At 44.6% G+C, this 13,067-nt stretch overlaps 1 pseudogene; it reads left to right on the forward strand.

The window, feature by feature from the left end:
- The first annotated feature begins 203 nt into the window (after nt 1-203).
- Nucleotides 204-7,530, forward strand: LOC105711781 (splicing factor, proline- and glutamine-rich-like; annotated as a pseudogene).
- The last annotated feature ends 5,537 nt before the right edge of the window (nt 7,531-13,067 follow it).

Below are 13,067 nucleotides of genomic sequence, written 5' to 3' on the forward strand. Positions count from 1 at the left end.
CATAGGAGCAGGTCTTCCCCCATACTGTTCTCATGGTAGTGAATAAGTCTCATGAGATCTGATGGTTTTATAAATGAGAGTTCCCCTGCACAAGCTCTCTCACGTCTGCCACCATGTAAGATGTGTCTTTGCTCCTTCTTCGCCTTCCACCATGATTGTGAGGCCTCCCCAGCCATGTGGAACTGTGTATCTGTTAAACCTCCCTTCCTTTATAAATTACCCAGTCTCTAGTATGTCTAGCAGCATAAGAATAGACTAATACAATATGGTTTATTATTCTAAAGTAAATATATGATTTATAAATACACAGGAACCTCTGATTCCCATGAAGGTCCTGGTAGGAACAAAATGGCAATCAAATTAATTTGTAGAAAAATATTTTTCTCTTAGAGACAGAGTCTCGCTCTGTCACCCAAACTGGAACACAGTGGTGCAATCATAGTTCACTGCAGCCTTGAAATCCTGGGCTCAAGTTATCCTCCAACCTCAGCCTTCTGAGTAGCTGGGACCATGCCTGGCTAATTTTTTAAAAAGTTTTTGAAAAAAAAATTTTTTTGTAGAGATAGTGTCTTACTATTTTTTATCTTTCTTTAAAAAAAAAAAATAGGGATAGGGTCTCGCTATGTTGCCCAGGCTAGTTTCAAGCTCCTGAGCTCAGTCATTCTGCCTCAGCCTCCCAAAGTGCTAGAATTACAGGCATGAGTTATCATGCCCAGCCTATTTTTTTTTTTTTTAGATCCCAGATCTTGAACTCTTGGGTTCAAACAATTCTCCCTCCTCCACCTCCCAAGTTGCTGGGATTACAGACATGTGCCACCATGTCTGCCTGGAAATTTTAATATAGAGATTATTTAAAAAGATATGGGCAGAGTGTAGGAAGATCATAAAGATAATGAAACACTCCCAGACTTGTAACAATCAGGTACCTTTACTATCCATAGACCTAATGAGGCAAGAAGAGAAAGCAATTTCTAAAGAGAGAAAGCAAGCACTGCATAGAGGGCCACCTAACAAGAGCAATGACCTCAGCTGAATAACAAAGGCAGGTGCATGATGGCTACAAAAGTAGAGATCCGGGGAAATAAATTATCTAATTTTACTCTTCCCTTTCTCTGATTCCTCGATAGTGCTACCCAATGTCCAAACTCAAATGAAAGTCAGAAGGCAAGGTTGCCAACAGATGTTATCCACAGAGGTCAGGCTCCTAGGGCACAGAGCAGAGCAAAGATGATGGAGAGAATATATGGAAAGGCACACAAAAGGGATCCAGTTTAAGCATGCCTCCCATATAAAATCCTTCATTTTCTATCTTGATTAGAGATAATAGTCCTTGGCTGGGCACGGTGGCTCACGCCCGTAATCCTAGCACTTTGGGTATGTGAGGCAGGTGGGTCACTTGAGGTCAGGAGTTCAAGACCAGCCTGACCAACATGGTGAAACCTCATCTCTACTAAAATCAGACAGGCGTGGTAGTGTGTACCTGTAATCCCAGCTACTCAGGAGGCTGAGGCAGGAGAATCACTTGAACCCAGGAGACAGAGGTTGCAGTAAGCTGAGATCACGTAACTGCACTCCAGCCTGGGTGACAGAGCAAGACTTTGTCTCAAAAAAAAAAGAAGAGATAATAGTCCAGACTCCTTAGCCTAACATAAAGGGCGCTTCATGATCTGAGCCCCTTTGCCCAGGTCAGCAGAATGCCTGTTATTTCAAATCCTCCCATCAGCACTACCAAACTATGAACGGTGTCATAACTCCTCCCTTTGTCATCAGCACACAAATCTATGCCATGCCTGACTGGTGAGCTCCCATTTATCTTTCAAGAGAGCTCGATGCTCTTATTCTGTGCAGCCGTCCCTAAATCCCCAAAGCAGAAGTGCTCACCCCTGTGTACCAGCTACACCTTGTGTATGTTCTGGTGCTGCTCTTTTTTTACTATAGTATTGTTTTATTGTTGTCACCTAACAAATGGTGAGTCCCTGAAAGGAATCGTATCGTGTTCATCTGAGACACTGCCTGATACAAAGCATTGCTAAAGAACTATTTGATGACTTGACAATGGCTTTGCCGGCTGGCACTCTTTATTTACCCTCTTCTACCTACATTCCTCTCTTCTGCCAACATGGTACATTACCTCGGCCTTGCAAACAAACAAGAACAGTCCACCAACAGCTAACGTTAAAAGACGATCCATGTAGCAATTAGAAGAAATAGAACGATGCAGTCTAGTACTTGCACAGGAGCCAAGTACACTGGTTAGGAGCACTAACTTGAGAATGAGAACTCAACTCATGAGCTATGAAGTCTTGGCCATGTGACTCAGCCTCTCTAAGGCTTAGGGTCCTCATCTGGAAAACAGTGGTTATAATAGTACCTAACTTACTGTGAACATTAGTAAGAAAATACAGGGTGTTTGGTCCAAGGTAAGTTAACTATTAATAGCTGCAGAATCAGAGGACATTTTCTATTCTCTGAATTAAAGGACTTGAAACTACTGCCAGATCCCGTTCCTTGCTGTGTAATCTGGAGGCATGCCCTTTGCCCTCCCTGGACTCTCCGGCAGCACTTTCCAGGTACAGTCGCTTTTGTTGTTATTGTTGTTGCTGGTGCTAAGCAGACATATTTAATGATACATTGGTCTTCACAGAGATGACTACAGAGACTTTTACTCTATAATCCAGTAGCATACAACCATGCAGCACAGACCAATTAGCCAGATGTAAAATAAACTAGCTTCTTACCACAACCACCCTATAAACATTGCAATTATTCTCTCCAAAATGAACCTAATCTTATGTGAAAACACCTACTGCAGGGGAACCAGAAACCTAGCTATGTGGCCAAAACTAAAAACTAAAGGAGAAATTGCAATTCACTGGTCAGTCGGTGAAAGCAAAGAAAATTCAGTGCCCTTCACTGTGTTGCTTTGATGTTACTTGTGTTCTTTTCGTCCCTCTTCTTCAGCCCGCCCATGTTAGTTCGTGGTAGGTTTGAATAAGCCATTTGGAACTATTTACTTCTTTGGAGCTCACCACAGTGCTAATCTTCTTTTTCCCATCAGCAGCTCTTAACAGACACCAGTCTAAAGACTCAAAAGTCCACAGCAGAACCTTTCTTTAGAATGGGTTGGTTCAACCACCAGACTTCTTCAAGGTGATATACACGCTACCTGACAGCTGGCACTTCTGGAAGAGTCTGATCAGCTCCGTTAGGAACTGCTTGCTCTCCAGTAGACCATCATGGTGACACAAGCTCAGCAATGTCTGCATAAGCCCCTAGCAGTTACAGCCTGAAGCTTCGCCTTAGGATCACTGCTTTGTTCTTGAGTCCCCATAGCCACGGCTGCTACCACCACCACCACCACTCATGTTCCACCCAGATGGAAACTGTAGACTGTGAGGCAAACATTAGCAAAGCAGAAACTGTTCTCAAGTATTAGGAGTGAACCTCCTGGTATAACTAGTCGATGTGTCTAGGTTTTTGCCGGCAACAACTTCCCAGTAGAAGCAATACCTAATTCTAAATCTTCAAAAACAACTAAAGGTTTAGTTTAGTTGTCTTCTTAGAGAGGCTAAGTCACGTGGCCAAGACTTCATAGCTAACAAATTGAGTTCTCATTCTCAAGTTAGTGTTTTTAACCAGTGTACTTGGCTCTTGTGCGAGTACTAGAGTGTATAGTTCTACCTCCTCTAATTGACCCATGGATTGTCATTTACTTACAACCTTAGCTGTTGGTGGACTGTTCTCGTTTGTTTGGAAAGCTGAGGTAATTTATCATGTTGGCAGAAGACAAGAAACAAAAGACTAACAGGAGCAATGTCATATTTAAGCTATCTATGTTCTTGAAGAAGAAAGCAGAACTGAGGGCCTCACAAAGGAGGCCCTGCTTTATTCGCTCATTGTAACTTAAATCTATAAGGTTGCTATTTTTAATTTGTATGGATTTTCAAGCCAGGCATGGTGGCTCACATCTGTAATCCCAGCACTTTGGGGGGCCAAATTTCTTGAGCTCAGAGTGAGCTCAGAGTTCGAGACCAGTCTTGGCAACATGATGAAACCCCGTCTGTACAAAAAATACACAAATTAACCAAGTGTGATGGGGTACACCTGTAGTCTCAGCTACTCAGAAAGCTGAAGTAAAAGGATGGCTTGAGCTCGGGAGGTGGAGGTTGCAGTGAGCTTTAATTGCACCACTGCACTCCAGCCTGGATGACAGAGTGAGACCCTGTCTTAAAAAAAAAAGAAAAAAAAGAAAAAAAATCGGATGATAAATCAAAGACTCACAGAAGTAATTTGCCCTGGTACAAAAAGCAAGTAAGAGACGGAACATGAATCTGAACCCAAATATATGCAACCGTAAAGCCCAGGGTGCGTCACTAGCTGCCTTGAGAGACAACTCCCCTATTTGCCTCTACTACCTCAATTTGCTCGCATTGAAGCCCCAGCCTGGATACCACCTCTTCCAGGAAGCCTTCTTCTCCCGTCCCACTCCTGCTTCCTCTGCACCACTGTACACCTTGAACAGCCTTCTAAATATTTTACTTATCACAGCTCATGACTCAGTTCTCGAGGAACAAATGGTACTAGAAAAAGTCCACTGTAAGTGAACCTATTTTAAATGAGAATCAAAACTTCTTAGTTAACAGTATGGAAAAAAATTAGGTTTGGTCAAAACTTCAACTTGAAAAATAAAACCAGAAATTAGGAAAATAGGTTTGCTTTACTGTTTATTTAACCAAGTTAGATTACAATTGGAACAATGTACCAATGGGAACTGCCTAATGGTCTGGCAGTTTATACGACCGCAAGGTAAAACGTTCTCCACCTCATAAAACAAATGTCTTTACTTCCCATTTGACTTTCAAAGCAAGATTATGATTGTCCTTTTTTAAAAAATATTCGGTCTGTGTCATCCGCCATTTTCTGAGAAGCAAGGTGGCCTCCACGTTTCCTGAGCGTCTTCTTCGCTTCTGCCTCGACCGCCCGTTGACCACAGACATGTCTCGAGATCGGTTCCGGAGTCGCGGCGGTGGCGTTGTGGCTTCCACAGGCGCGGAGGAGGCGGCGGCCGCGGCGACCTCCGAGACTTCCGTTCCCCGCCGCCCCGCATGAGCCTTAACCAGAACCGCGGCCCGATGGGCTCCGGCCAGGGCCAGAGCGGTGCTAAGCCTCCGTCCGATCCCGCCACCGCATCCACACCAACAGCAGCAACAGACACCGCCGCGGCCGCCGCCGCCGCAGCAGCCGCCGCCGTAGCCGCCGCCACCGCAGCAGCCGCCGCCGCAGCAGCCGCCACCGCAGCAGTCGCCGCCGCATCCACAGCCGCATCAAGCAGCAGCCGCCGCCGCCACCGGCGCAGGACTCTTCCAAGCCCGTGGTTGCTCAGGGACCCGGCCCCGCTCCCGGAGTAGGCAGCGCGTCGCCAGCCTCCAGCTCGGCCCCGCCCGCCACTCCGCCTACCTCGGGGGCCCGGCCAGGGTCCCGGCCAGGCCCGACCCCGCCGCCCGCAGTCACCTCTGCCCACCTCCGGGACACCGCCACCCACCCCGTCCTACCACACCTCCTCAGGCCGGAGGCCGGGGCCGGGGTCCGGAGCCTAAGCAGAGCCCAGGCCCGGGCGGTCCCAAGGGCGGCAAAATGCCTGGCTGGCCGAAGCCAGGTGGCGGCCCGGGCCTATGCACTCTCGGCGGCCAGCCCAAGCCGCCGCAGTGAGGCTGTGGGGAGCCCCGCGGGGGCCACCTGCATCACTCGCCCTACCACCGGCAGCAACACCAGGGTCCCTGGCCCAGCGGGCCGGGCGGCTGCAGCCAGAAAAAGATCTCGAACTTGGAGAGGTTTAAAGCCAACTTAACTCTCTTGAGGAGGCCTGGAGAGAAAACTTATACACAGCGATGAAGGTTGTTGGGAGTCTACCTACTCATATCACGGAGGATGAATCAAAAGACTATTTGCTAAATATGGAGAACCAGGAGAAGTTTTTATCAACAAAGGCAAAGAATTCAGATTTATTAAGCTTGAATCTAGAGCTTTGGTGAAATTACCAAAGATGAACTCAATGATACACCCATGAGAGGCAGACAGCTTCGAGTTTGCTTTGCCACACCTGCTGCTGCCCTTTCTGTTCCTAATCTTTCAACTTACATTTCCAATGAACTGTTGGAAGAAGCCTTTAGCCAGTTTGGTTCTATTGAAAGGACGGCTGTATAGTGGATGATTGTGGAAGATCTACAGGGAAAGGCATTGTTGAATTTGCTTCTAAACCAGCAGCAATAAAGGCATTTGAACGATGCCATGAAGGTGTTTTCTTACTGACAACTCCTGGACCAGTCATTGTAGAACCACTTGAACAACTGATGAAGATGGTCTTCCTGAAAAACTTGCCCAGAAGAATCCAATGTATCAAAAGGAGAGAGAAACCCCTCCTCATTTTGCCCAGCATGGCACATTTGAGTACGAGTATTCTCAGCGATGGAAGTCTTTGGATGAAATGGAAAAACAGCAAAGGGAACAAGTTGAAAAAAACATGTAGGATGCAAAAGACAGATTGGAAAGTGAAATGGAAGATGCCAATCATGAACATCAGGCAAATCTTTTGCACCAATATCTGATGAGACGACAGGAAAAATCAAGACGTGTGGAAGAACTTCACAATCAAGAAATGCAGAAACGTAAAGAAATGCAATTGAGGCAAGAGAAGGAACGACGTAGAAGAGAATAAAAGATGATGATAAAAAAAAAAAGTTGATTCATCAACGTGAGATGAAAGAACAAATGAGGCACCAAAGAGAGGAAAGTTACAGCCCAATGGGCTACATGGATCCAAGAGAAAGAGACATGAGAATGGGTGGTGGAGGAACAATGAACGTGAGAGATCCCTATGGTTCAGGAGGCCAGAAATTTCCACCTCTAGGTGGTGGTGGTGGCATAGGTTATGAATCTAATCCTGGAGTTCCACCAGCAACCATGAGTGGTTCCATCATGGGAAGTGACATGCATAGTGAGCACGCTGGGCAGGGAGGTGTGGAGCCTGTGAGTGGACAGGGTCCTAGAGGAATGGGGCCTGGAACTCCAACAGGATATGGTAGAGGGAGAGAAGAGGCCCAAACAAAAAGCCCTGATTTTAGATGTGATATCTAGGCTTTCATTCCAGTTTGTTTTTGTCTTTTGTTTAGATACCAATCTTTTACATTCTTGCATTTTAGTAAGAAAGCTACCTTTTTATAGATGTTAGCAGTTTGTTGACCTAATATTTGTAAATGGTCTGTTTGGGCAGGTAAGATTATGTAATGCAGTGTTTGAAACAGGATTTTTTTTTTTTCTTTTTATTTCCTTTTTTTTTCTTTTTTACTGTATAATGTCTCTCAAGTTATGGCAGGGTACTTTGTGCCACTGAATTTCCAAAGTGTACCAATTCCTTTTTACTGTGCTTCAAATAAACAGAAAAATAGTTATTTAAAAAAATCACAGTTTTCACTGGTTTCGCCAAGTAACTCAAATTTTAATTATTTTATATTTACATCATTCTCTTTTGAATTTCCTGTCTTGTCATTATACTTGCCAATTCTATCTCATTCTTATATTTCTTTTTTTTTTTTTTTCAGACAGAGTCTCGCCCTATCACCAGTCTGGAGTACAGTGGCACAATCCCGTCTCACTGCAATCTCTGCCTCCTGGTTTCAAGCAATTCTCCTGCCTCGGCCTCCCGAGTAGCTGGGACTATAGGCATGCACCACCACGCACAGCTGATTTTTTGTATTTTTAGTAGAGACGGGGTTTCACCATGTTGGCCAGGCTGGTCTCAATCTGTTAGCCTCATGATCCACCCGCCTTGACCTCCCAAAGTGCTGGAATTACAGGCGTGAGCCACCGCACCTGGCACGTCATTCTTATGTTTCTTACATGATTTAACTCTGCAAGATCTAGATTTACCAATGGCTTAGCAGTTCTCCAGTATTACCGCCATCAACTTCATAACATTTCTCTTAGCTATAGGTGATACTGTTTGGCTATATCCCCACTCAAATCTCATCTTGAATGGTAAATCCACAATTCTCACATGTTGTGGGAGGAACCCGGTAGACTGGATTATGGGAGTGGGTCTTTCCCAGGCTGTTCTCGTGATGGTGAATGAGTCTCACAAGACCTGATGGTTTTAAAAACAAGGGTTTCCCTGCGCAAGCTCTCTCTTTGCCTGCTGCCATTCATGTGACCTGCCTCTTCTCACCTTTGGCCATGATTGTGAGGCCTCCCCAGCCTAGTGAGACATAAACCCATTAAACCTCTTTCTTTTGTAAATTGCCCAGTCTCAAGTATGTCTTTACCAGCAGTGTGAAAGTGGACAAATATAGCAGGATATGTAACTTGACTTTGCTGTCGATTTGCATTGTATGGTCTGCATTATCAGACAATCACAAATACATTTATGAAATATATTTATGGAAATGGTATCCAGAGTAGACTGTACTGTTGAACAGTAATGTTGGATATCTGTTTGAGGAAAAATAAACTTAACCAAAGAAGTGAAAGACCCGTACACTGAAAACAACTAAATATTGATGAAAGAACTGAAGACACGAATAAGTTGAAAGCTACCTGTATTCATGAATTTAAAGAATAAATATTGTAAAAATGTCCATACTAGTTGAAACAAACTAAAAATTCAATGCACCCCCTCCAATGACAATTTTTAACAGAAATAGAAAAAACAATTCTAAAATTCATATGGAATCACAAAAGACCCAAGTAGCCAAAATAATCTTGAGAAAGAAAAACAAAGCTGGAAGCATCATGCTAACTGATCTTAAAATGTACTTACAAAGCTAGACATACAAGTCAATGAAACAAAAACATACATGTAAGTCAATGAGAACAAAAAGCCCCAAAAAAACCAGACATACTAGTCAATTAAACACCTGGATCCACTTAGATTAAGTAAATTTACTGAGGCTCCAGAAGAAGGTCTTCAGGACTCAGACCTTAGTTATAGATTAGAAGTTAATCAATTATGTCTTTAGATGAATGCACACTTACACGTAAACATATAGCTTAGAAGGTATATAAGCTCTGAAAAACCTTGTAATTTTGAGTTGGTCTGGCAATAATTTCCAGGCCTTCTCCCTATAACCAGTCACAGAAATAAAAACTCTCTTCCTCCCCAGTTCACCTGCATCTTGTTATTGGACCACAAGAAATAGCAGCCCGACCCTCAGTTTGATCCCGGAATAACAGGAAGCAGAAAGATTGAGTGGTTTTGTTGTGACCTATGACAAAATCAGTATCAGTACTGTGATGGTTATCCCTTTTTTTTTCGAGACAGGGTCTCACTCTATCACCCAGGCCAGAATGCAGTGGTGCAATCTCAGCTCACTGCTACAACTTCTGCCCCCTGAGTTCAGGTGATTCTTGTGCCTCAGCCTCCCGAGTAGCTGGGACTACAGGCACATGCCACCACATCAGGCTAATTTTTGTATTTTTAGTAGAGACAGGGTTTCACCATGTTGGCAGGCCGGTCTTGAACTCCTGGCCTCAAGTGATCCACCCACCTCAGCCTCCCAAAGTGCTAAGATTACAGGCGTGAGCCAGCACACCTGACCTGTGGTGGTTATTCTAACAAACCTCTGTGTGCACCTGGTGGGAGAGAACCCAGGGTAGGATTGCTCTGACAATGTAACAGTGGATTATTTTAACACTATGTCATCATTTATCTCTCTTTGGAATTAAATTTGAAGTTTCAGCAGTGGTTCTCCTTTCAAAAGTTTGTTCAGATTTCAGTTCATTTCTACCTAGAGCTTTCTGGCTGCAAAGGCAAATTTCTGAGTTATCAGAGTGACTCATGATTCATCTCAGGTGAGTGGGAACAAAAGCGAAACAGGAATAATTATGTTAACAAGGGCCAGAGACACACCTATAGGTGATAAGACTGGTAACAAGCCAGTGTCTTTGTAGAACACTTAATTTCTGAAAATGTCGCATAACATTCGGGCTCATCTGGTATTTTAACACGGTGTTTCACTTTGGCATGGTCTGTTCTTAAGTGACTAAAGAACTCCTGAGTCCCCTATTTGTGCTGTTTTCCATAAAAGAAAATGGGGGTGAGAAATGATGAAATAGCTCCATCCAAAGAGTTAAAGCAAAATAGAATTGCACAAAATTAAACTCACCTTAAATTAAGTGGACGTTGATGTTTTGGTGCTCTAAAATTGCTCCAGGCCAGCGCGGTGGCTCATGCCTGTAATCCCAGCACTTTGGGAGGCCGAGGCAGGTGGATCACGAGGTCAGGAGTACAAGACCAGACTGGCCAACATGGTGAAACCCCGTCTCTACTAAAAAATACAAAATTTAGCTGGGCCTGGTGGCTCTTGCCTATAATCCCAGCTACATGGGAGGCTGAGGTAGGAGAATTGTTTGAACTGGGACCCAGGAGGTGGAGGTTGCAGTGAGCTGAGATCGCAGTGAGCCGAGATCGCGCAACTGCACTCCAGCCTGGGCTACAAAGCGAGACTCAATCTCAAAAATAAATAAATAAATATAATAAAATATAAAAATAAATTGCTCCAAAACATTCTTTGTAAAACATGCATATGCTTTAAGGGTATTTATTAGCTGTGGACCTTGGACAAGTGATTTGATCATTCTGTGCTTCTGGCTCCCCGCTCCCACCTCAGCAGAATCGAGTTTATCTGTAAATTGAAGTAACAATGATACCTTCTTCCGAAGGATGTAATGAGGATTAAATGACTAAAGTGCTTAGAACAGTGCAGAGTGGAGCATGAAGGACGTGTGTACTAGCTATTGTTGTTACTGTTATAGAAGAAAAACCAGGTTCTTGTCACACAACCAGGATAATTTAGGCACAGGGCACACTGTAAGGTGAGTAGGGCAGGGTTTATTGGGTGAAAAGGAAAAAAAAAGGGGGGGAAATAGGAATTCCAGCAAAGCGAGAGAGAGCCCTGCTAGCAGGTGTGCTGCCTCACAGATTGAATCCTGGATCACCACACAGAACAGGAGAGGCCAGGGTCCTCCCCACTGCAAATAGCGAGAACTTCCCGAGGCTCCTCCCAGTGTGCAGATGGGCATTATTCAGAAAGAATCAGTTGGGAAAGGGCGAACTTCATCCAGACCAGCAGTCCATTTTTTCAGCCTTCAGATTGTTTTAGGCTTGAAGGAGGGTTTCACTGGGAGACTCTCGGCTGCCTCCTGTCTCTGTCATTACTGTGTCCATCCTGAAGAGTCATCAATAAAACAGAGATGGGCAAGAGATGGTGACTCTATTTTAAAAAAAAAGAGAGTGAGAGAGAAATGTCTCCAACCCCCACCCCCGCCAAACACAAAAGCTTCTGAGAGCTATGGCTAAAACTGAGACAGAACAGAGACCCCTCTTTAAGGCCTGTAGGTTCCCTCCCTTCTCCCCCCGCATGAAAATAAAAGAAACTCTTGAGTTCCTTCAAGGGAAATTCCAGGCATATTGGCCCTGAGAAGTAAATGAACAGCTTGTTAAGCAAGACGATAACAGTAGCTTAAAACAATAGCCCAGGAAGTTAGAGTCAGATGTTCTGCTCTCTATAGAAACTAAAGATAACATCTTAACATATGGCCCAGATCCGCACCAAATGAATCTGCTGGCGCACAGAGCTCAGCCAAGGGGAAACCAAGGACTGAACGCTGGTGATTATTCTTCTGACTCTCTTCCTGAGGGGCCTGAGGCAGGTCACACTCACAAGTTAGAGCTAACATTCTTGTCTGCTGATCTCAAACTTTTGGACAAAGCTTAACCTCTTTAACCACTGGCAGATCAGAAAGTCTTTGAATCCAGTCTGGGTGCGGTGTGTCACGCCTGTAATCCCAGTGCTTTGGGAAGCCAAAGCGGGAAGATCGCTTGAAGCCAGGTGATCGAGACCATCCTGATATAACATAGCAAGACTGTGTCTCTACAGAAAATTTAAAAATTAGCCAGGCATGGTGGTGCTTGCCTGTAGTCTCAGCTACTTGGGAATCTAAGGAGGGAGAATCAGGCCAGGTACGGTGGCTCAAGCCTGTAATCCCAGCACTTTAGGAGGTCTAGGCGGGCAGATCACTTAAGGTCAGGAGTTCGAAACCAGCCTAGCCAACATGGTGAAACTCCGTCTCTACTAAAAATACAAAACTTAGCTGGGTGTGGTGGTAGACATCTGTAATCCCAGCTACTAGGGAGACTGAGGCAGCAGAATTGCTTGAACCCAGGAGGCAGAGGTTGCAGTGATCTGAGATCACGTCATTGCACTCCAGCCTGGGCGACAAGAGTGAAACTCCATTTCAAAAAATAAATAAAAATAAAAAATACGGTGGGAGGAACACTAGAGCCCAGAAATTCAAGATTACAGTGAGCTATGATCACACTACTGCACGCCAGCCTGAGCAACAAAGCAAGACCCTGTCTCAAAAACAAAACAAAACAAAACAAAACCCTGCCCATACAGGATGTTAGTGACACATTGTTAGGGACCATTGGTTTTTAGGCTCCCATGTAACAGAAATTGACAGGAGGTCAAGCAAGTTTCCCAGACACAGCTTTGTTAGGGGCTTATGCTCAGACACAAAGGGACACAGCACTGGAGGGAGGAGTTCTCCAGCTGGCTCCCCAAGGACAGGTCTTTTTTGGTATTTTAAGAAGGGTGACATGAATAAGCATGAGGTAAGCAAGTGTCATTACATGTGTGGGGTAGAGCACAGAGTGAGCAGGCACAGGGAGAAATCATTTTAGTACATATATCACATGATCAAAACATGGCAAATAAGTCCTTCCCTGGGTGGACATTTTAGTATTATAATGAGGCAACTCTATAGGGTAAAGATCATCATTCTGCTGGTCTTGTCTGTATGTAGATGATAGAGTTAATTTCCCTGAGTAAGACTGAGGGCGGGATGCTGCTCATCTTAGTTTCTTCAAGGTCTCCTGTGTGACACGGTAATTGCCCCATAAACTGCATACCTTGAGCATACCTCGGCTTTCCGTTGAAACTGCTCTCTGTAACCCTAATGTGACAGGCAAGCAGTCCAAACCGATGCCATTTTGGCCCCTGCGCCATTTTAAG

This window comes from Aotus nancymaae, unplaced genomic scaffold, assembly GCF_030222135.1.
Source record: "Aotus nancymaae isolate 86718 unplaced genomic scaffold, 86718_ANA_hifiasm-v0.15.2.pri h1tg000108l, whole genome shotgun sequence".
Taxonomy (NCBI): Eukaryota; Metazoa; Chordata; class Mammalia; order Primates; family Aotidae; genus Aotus; species Aotus nancymaae.